Raw genomic sequence first — 12,299 nt, forward strand, 5'->3', positions numbered from 1 at the left:
GGCTCTTGCTGGCACGTAAGTTCAGAGCCTGGACGGTGGCCAGAAGGCCACAGCTGTTGGAAGAAACGCAGGGCTGCGGGTGTGGGCGGGAGAACCGTCTCTGCCCTGACAGTCCCTCAGGAGTTCTTCCCAGGGCCAAGCCTCCCACACACCTGGCCTGGAAGCTTACATGGGCTTCTAGGGTCAAAGCTGGTCCCACCTGGTCTGTTGCAGAAGGGGAGAGGAGACACAGAAGGTGCTGTGTCTGTCCAAATGTCCTGGCAGCCACCCAACCCTGCACCCTCCATACGAACTACCATCAAAGGCACAGGGTCCATCTCCCAGGCTCCAGCATCCAGGCCCAGCCCCCAGTGCCCCAGAACACGGGCAGGTTTCAGAGCAGCCGCCGGCAGCCCCGACGCTGTATTTGCAGAGCCTGGGGCAAGAGTAAACATACCCCATATTGAATAATACATCTTCCTACGAAATTGAAAAATATGGGACCCGTTCTGACTTCTATATGGCTGAAAGTTGGCAGACGGTTAAGGTGACGGAATTTAATTATTACTGCACATGTCTGGGTGTTCTGTTGAGTAGCCAGTGAGTGATGTTTGGATGAGTAATCAAATAAAGACATACACAATTTATAAGATTTGTATATGTACCCCATAAAAATATTTTTCTATTCATTTCAGCAAAATTATGTTGACATACTAAAGATTTTCACATAATTTGTACTGTTAAGACAATAAACATCCAAAGCAGAAGTTGGCAAACTTTTTCTATGGAGGACCAGATAGTAAAAATTTTAGGTTTTTGTGGGCCATACGGTTTCTGTGAAAATTACTCAACTCTGCCACTATATCATGAAAGCAGCCATAGACAACCTGTAGATAACGAGCATAGCTGTGTTCCAATAAAACTTTATTTATTTACAAAACAAAAACAGATAGTGGGACCTATTTAACTCTGCAGCATTAAAAATACAATGTAGGAGTTCCCTGGTGGCGCAGTGGTTAAGAATCCATCTGCCAATGCAGGCGACATGGGTTCGAACCCTGGTCCAGGAAGATCCCACGTGTCACAGAGGAACTAGGCCTGTGGGCCACAACTATTGAGCCTACGCTCTAGAGCCCATGAGCCACAACTACTGAGCCTGTGAGCCACAACTACTGAGCCACGTGCCACAACTACTGAAGCCCGTGCGCCTAGAGCCCATGCTCCGCAACAAGAGAAGCCACCACAATGAGAAGCCTGCGCACCACAACAAAGAGTAGCCCCTGCTCTCCACAACTAGAGAAAGCCCGTGCACAGCAATGAAGACCCAATGCAGCCAAATAAATTTATTTTTTAAAAATACAATGTAATTGTGTTCACAGGGTACAAATTTTGAATATATTTTATCAAAAACAGTAAATCAAAATTAAAAATTCAAATTATTTTAATATTTACAATTTAAGTTGTTTTCTAGGGACTTCCCTGGGGGTCCAGTGGTTAGGACTCCGCACTTCCACTGCAGGCAGCTTCGTTTGGATCCTTAGTCAGGGAACTAAGATCCCTCATGCTACGAGGCACAGCCAAAAGCAAAAAAGTTGTCTTCTAAAATAGTCAAAATCCTCTGTTAAAATGAAGAGTAAAATACACATTATGATGGGTTAATATCAACATTTGAAGTCAAAATCATTTTAAAAACTGACTTTTAATTTAATTTTGTAAAGATTTGATTAAGTCTATAAAGTCTAAAAAATAAATCTATAAACTTAAAACAATTCAGAGTTCTAGCCTTTAATACTCATTTAGCTGCCAACAGTAAAGAACTGGGATCATGCATCATATGCATTAGATGTAGACCAATATATTTACAAATTTAAACGTCATATGGGGCTTCCCTGGTGGCGCAGTGGTTGAGAGTCCGCCTGCTGATGCAGGGGACACGGGTTCGTGCCCCGGTCCGGGAAGATGCCACATGCCGCGGAGCGGCTGGGCTCATGAGCCATGGCCGCTGAGCCTGCGCGTCCGGAGCCTGTGCTCTACAACAGGAGAGGCCACAACAGTGAGAGGCCCGCGTACCGCAAAAAAAAAAAAAAAAAAAAGTCATATGAATTGGTTTTTTATTTTATTTATTTATTTTTGGCTGCTCTGGGTCTTTGTTGCTGTGCGCAGGCTTTCTCTAGTTGCGGCGAGCAGGGCTACTCTTCGTTGGGGTGCACAGGCTTCTCATTGCAGTGGCTCCTCTTGTTGCGGAGCATGGGCTCTAGGTGTGCAGGCTTCAGTAGTTGTGGCACGTGGGCTCAGTAGTTATGGCTCTTGGGCTCTAGATCACAGGCTCAGTAGTTGTGGTGCATGGGCTTAGTTGCTCCGCGGCATGTGGGATCTTCCCAGACCAGGGCTCGAGTCTGTGTCCCCTGCATTGGCAGGCCGATTCTTAACCACTGTGCCACCAGGGAAGCTCCATACGAATTGTTAAGGTTGCAAAATACTCAACTGTCATGGTTGCAAAAACTGTGCAAATTTGTGAGTACCTCTAGAGCCATGGATTTGGTATAATATGAAGATAACCTCCCCCCTAAATTATTATCTCCTCTGTCCCCCTGCTGAGTGCACTCACCTCCAGCTGCTGCTGTGTGTCTATTGCCAGTAATTTATGTGGGATTAAAATGTATATATTTTTGTAAGTCACTTTCTTTTTCTTTTTTTAATTTATTTATTTGTTTTTATTTGTGACTGCTTTGGTCTTCGTTGCTGCACACGGGCTTTCTCTAGTTGCAGCGAGCAGGGCCTACTCTTCGTTGGGGTGCATGGGCTTCTCATTGCAGTGGCTCCTCTTGTTGTGGAGCACAGGCTCTAGGTGCACGGCTTCAGTAGTTGCAGCACGCAGGCTCAGTAGTTGTGGCTTGTGGGCCCTAGAGCACAGGCTCAGTAGTTGTGGTGCACAGGCTTAGTTGCTCCATGGTGTGTGGGATCTTCCTGGACTAGGGATCAAACCCATGTCCCCTGCATTGGCAGGTGGATTCTTAACCACTGCGCCACCAGGGAAGTCCAAGTCACTTTATTTTTCAATAAGGCCAAGGGGCCTGGTGGCTGAAACTGGCTGTGCCCACTGTCACCCATGTTGAGGGGGAGCTGGGACCACAGAGCTGGCCTCCCTCCCCAGACACCTGCCGGCACAGCTGGAGAAGCAGCAGTCACTTCTTGGATCCAAGTCTGACCCCGGGCAGGGGTTGGGCAGAGAGGGCTGTTGGAGGGTCACAACCACTGCCAGGCCATTCTTGTCACCACCGTGGCCTTATTCTCCTGCCCTGCTCAGGCCTGCTGGTGTCGCGTCTGGGTGAGGGGTAGCACCAATGTGTGGCACAGGCCTCTAAAGTGGGTAGTAGGGGGAAAGATCTCTCCCTGGGGTCTTGTTCCCAGGCCAGGGGAGATGAGCGTGACAGTGCACTTGTGAGGCTTTCCTGAGGGCAAGGCTCCAACAGCAGCCTGACAGGCCCCCTCCCCACTCCAGTGGGTGTGGCTGAAGCTACAGCCTTGATCCCATCCCACCCCATCCCCCAACAGATGAAGTCAAATAAATGAGTTGATTGACAAAAGAAAGAAAAACAGATAGCGGACACTCAGCACTGCTGGAAAATGGTATTTCATCATGAAAGAATCTGTTACATCCGTACTATCACAGAGAAAGGATTTAATAAGTTAATTATCTGTCTTCTCTCTCCTTTATGTACTTTCAGTTCTCAATCCTCCCTACCCTTTGAAGTATCTACCTCTGAGGTCAGGAGCGATATAATGAGAAATTTTCTGGGTATTTCTGGGTATTTGGAAGCTGCCACCTCTTGTTTCAAGAATGTGGGGCAGGGATTTCCCAAGTGATGCAGTGGTTAAGAATCCGCCTGCCAATGCAGGGAACATGGGTTCCATCCCTGGTCGGGGAAGATCCCACATGCCGCGGAGCAACTAAGCCCATGCGCCACAACTACTGAGCCTGCGCTCTAGAGCCTGTGAGCCACAACTACTGAAGTCCGCGTGCCTAGAGCCCCTGCTCTGCAACAAGAGAAGCCACCGCAATGAGAAGCCCGCGCACCGCAATGAAGAGTAGCCCCCGCTCGCCGCAACTAGAGAAAGCCCGTGCGCAGCAACGAAGACCCAGTGCAGCCATAAAAAAAAAAAAAAGAATGTGGGGCAAGAGATGTGAAGAAACATTTCCTGAGTCTGGGTGGGGTTGACCATGGGGGTGGATGTTTAGAGTTACAGGCAATGCTAAGAGGAAAAGCTTGAGCGATTTTTAATAAATTAATTTTCAGGTTTTTCCTGTCTTTCTTTTCTTCTTTCTAATTTTTCTGTATTAAAATGTTTCACTTTCCCAGGCAGCTGCCCAAGGTGGCAGAGGGTCAGGTCCTGGTGCTAATGGCCCCAGCCGTCTCCCTGAGCAGCTTGGTCAAACAAGTACTGCGGGGCTGGGAGGTGGTGGACATGCCCTGTGAGGGCACCGACATTTCTGGCAATTTCTACAGAAGCAAGGTAAGATTCCTGACCTTCCTCTGCAAGCGGATGAACGCTAACTAACGAACGTGCAGCTGCCTCAGCTCCCGAGTCCCTTGCCGCATCTTTCGGACGGTGCATGGATGGCTTTCCCCAAAACCAAGTGATGCCAAGCCGCCCTGAGCCCTCAAGGTGTTTGATGGGACCCCACCGCCCTATGGCCAGAAAAATCAAAGCGTGGTTCCTGCCGCCCTCAAGGCCATGCGTGTGAAGCTTGTGTGAAAGTGTGCCTCCCTGGGGTGCTTGGCTCGTGGCATTGGCAGTGACAGCAGCCTCTGGAGGAGAAGAGGAAGGAGAAGACCAAGGTCGGTTACAGGAAGGAAGGGCAGCTCACGAGGCTACGGAAATAGGCTGAAAAGAACGTGGAGAAGAAAACTGATGAATACGCAGACGTCCTCAAGACTTTCAGATTCCTGGTCTGAGCCTAATGAAGACTGTTTATTCCTCAAAGGAAAAAAAAAGAAAAAGTTCCATAATTCACCCATATGATTTTCATAATCAGATGATGAACCAGAAAGTGCTCTTTGTACATTAATAAATGTAATTCTTAAGAATATGCCTGTAATTGGCAGGGCCCTCTGAAAAGTGGGGTTCAGGGTGGCGTTCTTCTTGTTGCAATTTAAGAGCATGCTCGTTTGGAGACACTTCCTGGGGAAGGCCTTTGAGAGCACCGGAGGCTTAGGGCTGGACATTAGCAGGATTTTCCTTTCAATTTCTGACTCTCTTCTCTGGGTATCTGTGGCAAACCAGATATCTCCAAGCCTTAGGAAATTTCTTTGCAGTTATTTTTTTGGGGGGGGGGTATTTTTCAGAGAAAAGCCCTCTTCTGTCTGTCTTGTGTTCTCCTTTGTGTCCCTGTTTTCGTCTGTTGAAAATCTACCCATCTTTTAGGGTCTAGTTTGAAGGTTTTCTCCTTAATTATCTCTTTCTTGATCTGGGCAGCTGGAAGGCCCCTTATCTGAGGTCTCATAGGCCTTTGTTTAAGCCAGACAAATGCTTCTTAGAAACTAGGTTGATCTAGAAGCCATAGTCCTTTCTACATCTTGGCAGAGGCTACAAATGTAGTACGTGGTTTAAGGAAGACACGGAGCCTCCTTGCCTGCAACCTCCCCTTTTAGGCCACTCTAAACAGGTCCTGGGAGCCAGCCTGAGATGCCTTCAGGCTCATTACTTCTGGGTGAGGTGGAGAGCTGGTCTCCAGAAAGCCATTTCTAGTGTATTCTGGAGTCATCATGTTCTAAAAGACCAGAGGTAAGTGCAATGGACTGTATCCAACAATGTTAAATGTAATGGGTAGGCATTTAAGGTCGTACACTTGAGTTATACAAGATGTGAGTCTGTTACAAGGGTTTACTATTAGGACCTGTGGGAAAAGATCCACTTGATTCGACACTGGTCAGACTATTCCTCAAGTATAGTGCTCAGTTTGGGGCATAAATAACTCTTTAGGTAGATGTAGCTTAAAACAACAACAACAGGGACTTCCTGGGTGGTCCGGTGGTTAAGACTTCGCCTTCCAACGCAGGGCAGGTGCGAGTTCAATCCCTGGTCAGGGAGCTAAGATTCCCACATGGCTCATGGCCAAAAAACCAAAACATAAAAAACAGAAGCGATACTGTAACTAATTCAATAAAGATTTAAAACAACAGCAACAGTAAAACAAAAAGTAGTGACCCAGAATGATGACACTCAAAGGCACGTCCTAGAATGCCACATGGAGAGGGAGTCCAGCTCAAATAAGCCTTGATTTGTGAAAAGGCATATCAGTTGAGTTGAGAAGGGAGGGATTCTGAAGAGCCCGTGTGCTCACAACTTACAGTCACACCTACTGGTTTTACTGCCTGGCACTATTTACCCTTCTGATAAAACATTACCCTGTGTTTCCATCAGGAACCCCTCCTTCCCAGCTCAGTCCTCGGGGTTTGGGTGAGGCTGACCCCACGCTCAGGCTGAGCCCTGGTAGCTCTAGGTTAATTATTGATCCTGTCCAGGACTATGGTGTGTTTGGTTTACTATAAGCACCTGTCCCCAGGGAGAAATAGGCTTCAGGCTTCTGTGTCACTTCTGGGAAAGAGCTTTCTCTCTCCACTGGATTTGAAGCTGAGAGGATGTAAGAACTGCTTTGCAGCTGTCATCATATAGTCGTGAGGGGAAAACCTGCAGAACAGAGCAAGCAGAGCTAAGAAGAAGAAACTGGATTCCAGGGGCACTGTTTGTGTTTGGTCAAGTCACACCTTAAGTTAGATCTGTCAGTGAACCTCTTAGGTTATGGGGGCCAATAAATTCCAGTTTTGCTTTCAACATTTCGCATCCTATGAAGTCACGTGAACCAAAAGTCTCCTAAGTAGCACACAGCAGGGAAATGAAGCGGAGGGACCCAGGAAAGAGGAATTTTGACAGCAGCTGGTGAGTTGGTAATATGGAGAGCTAGTCGGTTTGAGCAGGTGCAGGTGGCTTGATTTCGAGGATGTGTGACACCTGTGTTTTAGGCGCGCATCTAAGGTTTGTGGCCTGTCAGCCTAATAGTGTGCCTGTTGTTGGCAAATTTTATTTAAGAAGTAGCTACCATGATGAGAAAGAATAATTTGATTTAAAAATTACCCGTGAGTGCTTAAGGTTTATTCCACAAACCTGCCAGAGAAAATCAAAGCATAAGAAATCTTTTGAACTGGCTAATACGTGCTTCATTTTCCATAACCCACTTTGGCAGAGGTTCAAAGTTTCTCACTCATATCCATTTTAAACACCACTGTGCAAACAAGTCAGTACAATGTGGGCTGTCTTCAGAGTCTAGGAGACAGTCACCTGGGGATAGATCATCTAGGAGCCACCAAGTCCTTGAAAGAACAGGAAATGAGGCATGTAGGGAGATGACTAATCTGAAGATTGTCTACATTGGCTTCTTCCAAGGATGCACAGCTGAACCAAATATTAATATCCACTGGCAACCTAGGACAGACAGTGACTGACTCCAATCTTTCCTTCCTTCCTCAAATATGTAGAATACTTACTAGGTACCAGGAGTTTTGCCAGATACAGGGATAGCTGGTTAATACAGCACTCAAGTGGCCTTGAGCAACTTATAGTCTAATGGGAAGGACAGACAATTAAATGCTGCAAGTGACTTATAGGGCGACTTGGGAAGTAGAAATGTATACTTAATATTTGTGTATTTCACTGTATGTAAATTATACCTCAGTTTTAAAAAACAGAAATTAAAAAAAAAGAATCACTTAAAAAGTGGTACTGGGGGCTTCCCTGGTGGTACAGTGGTTGGGAGTCCGCCTGCCAATGCAGGGGACACAGGTTCGTGCCCTGGTCCGGGAAGATCCCACATGCCGCGGAGCGGCTGGGCCCGTGAGCCATGGCCGCTGGGCCTGCGCGTCCAGAGCCTGTGCTCCGCAACGGGAGAGGCCACAACAGTGAGAGGCCCGCGTACCACAAAAAAAAAAAAGTGGTACTGGAAATCCAGGCAGGGTATTATCAGAGCACCAAAACAGAGATGATTTGTGGAAGATATAAAGCAGATGTCAGATTAATAAAAACATGAAAGAGCCAATGCACCTCCAACCCATGAAAGCAGAAAGAGGCTCTTCAAAAAAGTGAACTTTCTAATTAGAACACCAGAATAACCTCAAGTTCAGAGACAGCAGGGACAGGGAGAAGGAACTGGTATGATGGTGAACTGGTAATTAATTCATGAACCGCAAACATCTGCACCCATTTTCTGCCTTAGAAGTGGTGGGTCCTGGATTTCTTCCCTAAGTGAAAATTTTGAGTAAAGCTTATTGCTTATCAAATAAGATGAGATTTATGATACATGAGTCTTCCATAGAAGGCCCTGGAGCCAGAGAGAGTAGCCATTGTGCACTTTCCCCCTCCCACCCTCAAAACCATTAGAGCTAGGACCACTGTAACCAAATCTCCATTTACTCCTAAGAAAGCAGGGATTCTCACCTGGCCTGGGGAAATATATCCAAACTACTAATTCTAAACAGATGAGACTCTCATGTAAAAAAATAATGGGCAATTGAAAATCATGAAACAAATGAGGAAAACCAGCAGAAGTGTCATCCAATGCTGTAATACTAATACAGAAAACAAAATTCTGAGGAAAAATTATTCTGAATCCAGATTCTAGACACAATTACCCTATCCTTTAATTATTTTGAATTCAGAATTCTCAACTCAGTTAATCTTTAAGTAAATGATGAGAGCAAAATCAAGATATATTTGGACATGCAAGGATTCTGAAAGTTTATCATCCAGGAATAGTTTCTGAAAGAGATATGATGTACCAGAAGATGAAGAAGAAGGAGGAAGGGGAGGAAGAGGAGGAGGGTGAGGAGGGTGAGGAGGGGGATGGTGAGGAGGGTGAGGAGGGGGAGGGGGAGGAGGAGGAGTGGGGAGGAGGAGGAGGGGAGGAGGAGGAGGGGGAGGGGGAGGGGGAGAGGAGGAGGAGGGGGGAGGAGGGGGAGGGGGAGAGGAGGAGGAGGGGAGGGGGAGGAGGAGGGTGAAACAGGAAGACATAGGGCACAAAAACCAGCAGTTAGTAAAGAAGGAGGGGGAGGAGGAGGAGGTTGAAACAGGAAGACACAGGGCACAAAAACCAGCAGTTAGTAAAGAAACCAGTAAAACCTGCAGCTAAGTCCATTGCAAAATAATTGAATACACTCTTTCTAATTTGAAGATTGCACTGTTTACCAAGGTCAGTGATATGAGTCTTCACTGTTGACTGGTATTTATCAAGCAAAGTCTAGCTCCATCAGCCTTCACAGCTGTTGTGGGCTTCCTCAGCAATTGTGTCAGTCATGGTTAGAGGTGCCCCACTTCTCCTCAAGGCTGTGGGTGGCTGCAAGGGTCCTCAGGCTGATTCTAGGTCCGGAAGTGGGCTGTCAGCAGGCTTCCTTTTGGGGTTTGTGGGACAAACAGACCAACAGCTGAGGCTTCCTCAAGTGAGGCAGGTGACTCTGTGTGTGTGTGTGTGTGTGTGTTGTGTGTGTGTGTGTGAGAGAGAGAGAGAGAGAGAGAGAAAGAGAGAGAGAGAGAGAGAGAGAGAGAGAGAAAGAGAGAGAGAGAGAGAGAGAGAGAAAGAGGGAGAGGGAGAGAATTGGGTGACAGAGCCCCAGTCTCGCTTGGTGTTGCCCCTGCCTCCTGAGATCAGGAGGAGGATGGTGGAATACTATGCCAGCTGCTCCCTGAACTGCGATTGGAGTGCCTGAAGTTTGCTTCCAAATTCAAATCTTCCGCTCCTCCAGCTTCTGCTGGTGGGATCACAGGATGTCTGAGTCCCGTCAGAGTGCCCTTGCCAGTGCAAAATGAGGAGGGAGGGCCTGCTCTACTGAGCCATCACTTCCCACCCACATTTGCTTTGCTTTTCTGAGAACACTGGTGTCCTGGATGGGTGACACATCAGACAGCACAGCTTCTAGCACAGCCATGTACAGTAGCCAATAGTCTACTTCTAACCCACGCTCCACAAACTAACTCCAGGTAGGGTGTTTGGTTTGTGTGTGTGTGCTCTGGAGGAGGGAGAGGCATGATGAGGAAGGCAGAATAATCCTGCTGTTTCTCACATGGCAACAAAGTGTCTGAGAGTCATTGAGCTTTTAAGAATGATAAGTCTGGGGCTTCCCTGGTAGTGCAGTGGTTAAGAATCCGCCTGCCAATACAGGGGACATGGGTTCGAGCCCTGGTCAGGGAAGATCTCACATGCTGCAGAGCAACTAAGCCCATGTGCCACAACTACTGAAGCCCACGTGCCTAGAGCCTGTGCTCCACAACAAGAGAAGCCACCGCAATGAGAAGCCCGTGCACCGCAACGAAGAGTAGCCCCCACTCGCCACAACTAGAGGAAGCCCGCGCACAGCAACAAAGGCCCAACACAGCCAAAAATTAAAAAAAAAATGAAACAAACAAAAAAACCAACAGTGATGGTGGCTTTAAGAATGGTAAGTCAGGGGCTTCCCTGGTGGCGCAGTGGTTGAGAGTCCAACTGCCGATGCAGGGGACACGGGTTCATGCCCCGGTCCAGGAAGATCCCACATGCCACGGAGCGGTTGGGCCCGTGAGCCATGACCACTGAGCCTGCATGTCCGGAGCCTGTGCTCCGCAACGGGAGAGGCCACAACAGTGAGAGGCCCGTGTACTGCAAAAAAAAAAAAAAAAAAAAAAGAATGGTAAGTCGGGACTTCCCTGGCGGTCCAGTGGTTAAGACTTTGCCTTTCAATGCAGGGGGTGAGGGTTCAATCCCTGGTCAGGGGGCTAAGATCCCACATGCCTCGTGGCCAAAAAACCAAAACATAAAACAGAAGCAATATTGTAACAAATTCAATAAAGACTTTAAAAATGGTCCACATCAAAAAAATCTTAAAAAAAAAAAGAATGGTAAGTCTACTAGTACTTGACTTAGAGACAGTCATCAGCAGGGCAGTTCTCCATAGAGACAGGTCCCTGTTATCAATGGGACAAATCTGCTTGAGAGGATGACTCCATTCTGGGAGGGTCAATGTGGCCCCTTTCAGGCGGCCTTGCGGTGTTCTCAGATGTCATGTCAGCTAGGGATAGATGTGTGTGACAAATGTGTGTGAGCGTGGAGTTGCAGAGGGAGTGACTTTTATCTGTTTCAAACACTCTAATTTTCAACCAACATCATTCAAAGGCTTCAAACATTTAAATCATTCCTGGTAATGCAAACTTCAAGCAATAAGTTCAACACCAGAGTATATCCAACTCATTAGAATTAGATATTCAAACCATTCCCGGAATACCCACAGATGAGCAATTTATTTACAATTTGCAAGCCCGCTAGTAGCACGCCCAAGCCAGCCTCTGGGAAAAGCAGTACGTCATTTCTGGTCAGGAGTGTGATGACCAAGCAAGGGACTTTTCCAGGAAAGTTCCAGGCTATATGGTATCCAGCCTCCCTGTCCCTCTTCTCCTTCTGGCTTTACATTTTATCCAGATGGTAACCCACCAGGCAAACCCCAAACTTTACATTGTAAGCAGACACACTGAAGAGCTGCCTGGGGGAAAACGCTAGAGATACTAGGCCGGTGTTCATTTTGTATTTTCCTGCCCTCCTCCTGCCCACACCCGTGGCTGCTTCATAGCCCGTTCAGGGATCTCTAGGAATCCTATCCATTTACGTCTCAGGGGTTGGGGGATGGGGCTTTCCAAGGGACCTTCTCTATAATTCTGATTTCCCAGGATTTCCCAAAATTGATATGGGGAGTCCTACATGTTAGTGCCTGCCTGGTAAAATAAAAATTGGTACCTACGTTTTTTTTCTCATTGATTTTTAAAATCTTGTTTAAATGTACAGTTCAGCGGCATACGTTCACCTTGATTTGCACCCATCAGCATGACCCACCCCCAGAATTTTTTCATCTTGCAAAGTCGAAACTCTCTACTCATTAAACATCAACTTCCCACTCCCCTCTCCCCCAAGCCCCTGGCAACCACTCTTCTACTCTCTGTCTCTATGAATTTGACTACTCTAAGTAACTCACATAAGTGGAAACTTACAGTACTTATCCTATTTTATTTTATTTTATTTTATTGGCCATGAGGCTTGTGGGATTTTGGTTCCCTGACCAGGGATAGAACCCAGGACCCTAGGCAGTGAGAGGGTGGAGTCCTAAACCCTGGACCGCCAGGGAATTTCCAGTACTTGTCCTTTTTTAACTGGCTTATTTCACTTAGCATAATGCCCTCAAGGTTCATCCACAATATAGCATGTGTCAGAATTTACTTCCTTTTTAAGGCTGAATAATATTCTATTG

Source organism: Grampus griseus (assembly GCF_964374135.1).
Source record: "Grampus griseus genome assembly, chromosome: 6".
NCBI lineage: Eukaryota > Metazoa > Chordata > Mammalia > Artiodactyla > Delphinidae > Grampus > Grampus griseus.